Source organism: Sinocyclocheilus rhinocerous, unplaced genomic scaffold, assembly GCF_001515625.1.
Source record: "Sinocyclocheilus rhinocerous isolate Xijiao unplaced genomic scaffold, SAMN03320098_v1.1 scaffold218, whole genome shotgun sequence".
Taxonomy (NCBI): Eukaryota; Metazoa; Chordata; class Actinopteri; order Cypriniformes; family Cyprinidae; genus Sinocyclocheilus; species Sinocyclocheilus rhinocerous.
This window is the reverse complement of record NW_015664181.1, coordinates 1,023,065-1,024,642: the sequence shown is the minus strand read 5'-3', so window position 1 is coordinate 1,024,642 and position 1,578 is coordinate 1,023,065.

Below are 1,578 nucleotides of genomic sequence, written 5' to 3'. Positions count from 1 at the left end.
CCAACATTGATAATTCTAATAATAAATCAGCATATTAAAATGATTTCTTAAGGATCATGTGACACTTTAGACTGGAGTAATGGCTGATGGAAATTCAGCTTTGCATCACAGAAATAAATTATATTATAAAGGATATTAAAATAGAAACCATTATTTTATATTGTAATAACATTTTTCAAGATTACAGTTTTTTTTCTGTATTTTTTATCAAATAAATGCAGCCTTTATGAGCATGAGAGACTTTGTTAAAAAACATTACAAGTCTTACTGATCCCAAACTTTTGACCGGTAGTGTCTGCAATTGTAATCGGTTCCATTTAAAAGAAACATTTATAGTTCTTTAAAAACGTAAAAATGTATGTAATAATTAGGGTTTACAGGTTTAAATAAAGGAGGGAAACCTAAATGAGGTGTTAAATTAAGTTAAGGGTTAATAGTTCACTTGAAAATGAAAAACAAACAAAATAAATTGTCACAATTTACTGACCCTAATAAGAATTTCTTTCTTGAACACAAAAGAAGATATTTTGAATTCAATGGTTATCAGCAACTGGTTGGTTTCCAACATTCTTCAAAATATCTTTTGTGTTCAAAAGAAGAATGAAACTCATACAGGTTCAGAACAACTTCAGGGTGAGTAAATAATTGCAATTTTCATTTTTGGGTGAACTGTCCCTTTAAGTTTTGAATATTTTAGTTTGTTGGGCCTTATAAAAGACAACAAGCTTGCAATCCACTTGCTACAATGATATAATCCACCAGGCATTTCAAGGTTTTTTAACATCATGGGATGTTGTTGTGAAGCAGTAATTTTCCATTGCTATTGCTTGTGGAATAATAACACTTGTTAGATTTGTGCTGGTCAGTCTAAGTCTGAGCATCGAAGCATACACAACTAAGACTATTCATTAAACTGCTCTTTTTTTTATCATCACTTCATCTCCTGCTTCTGCTCATCACTGGCTTTACTCAGTCAACTTCTTGTTAACAGTCTGAGTAAGACTGTTAATACAGTTTTGGGTACCAGATAAGACTTGCCGTTAACAGGTTTTGGGTATTAGACAACTTTGCTGACTAGTTGCTCTGTTACCAGACAAAACAGATATTTGCTGACAGGATCTAGTGTCCGGGGCTGGATCTGATCATTCTGGTGTGGAGGTATGATCTAACACAACCCTACTTGAGGATGTGACGATGAAGAGAACACAAGAAGTCAGAGAAAATAAGATAAATGAAGAAGAAGAGAAAAGGTGGGACAAAGCAGAGCCTTTTGAAGAAATAAAAGCGGATACTGAGTTACCGGAGGAGTACTATCATGGGCTTGAGGATTTACCCTGGAGCCTGAACTCACTGGAGCAGTTACTGTATATCAGCCTGCCAACTCAATGTTTTCTCTAAGGATATATGGTATTATGGTTGTATTTTTTGTAATCTCTTAAAGGTGCAAAATGGTATGATAAAACTGGTAAAGTTTAAAGTCAGAAAATAAAGTCACATTGTAAACAATTGTAAATCCACAGTTATAAAATATGAAGGCATGCTGCAAGATCGAATTCACAATTAAGAAAAAGGGGTGGA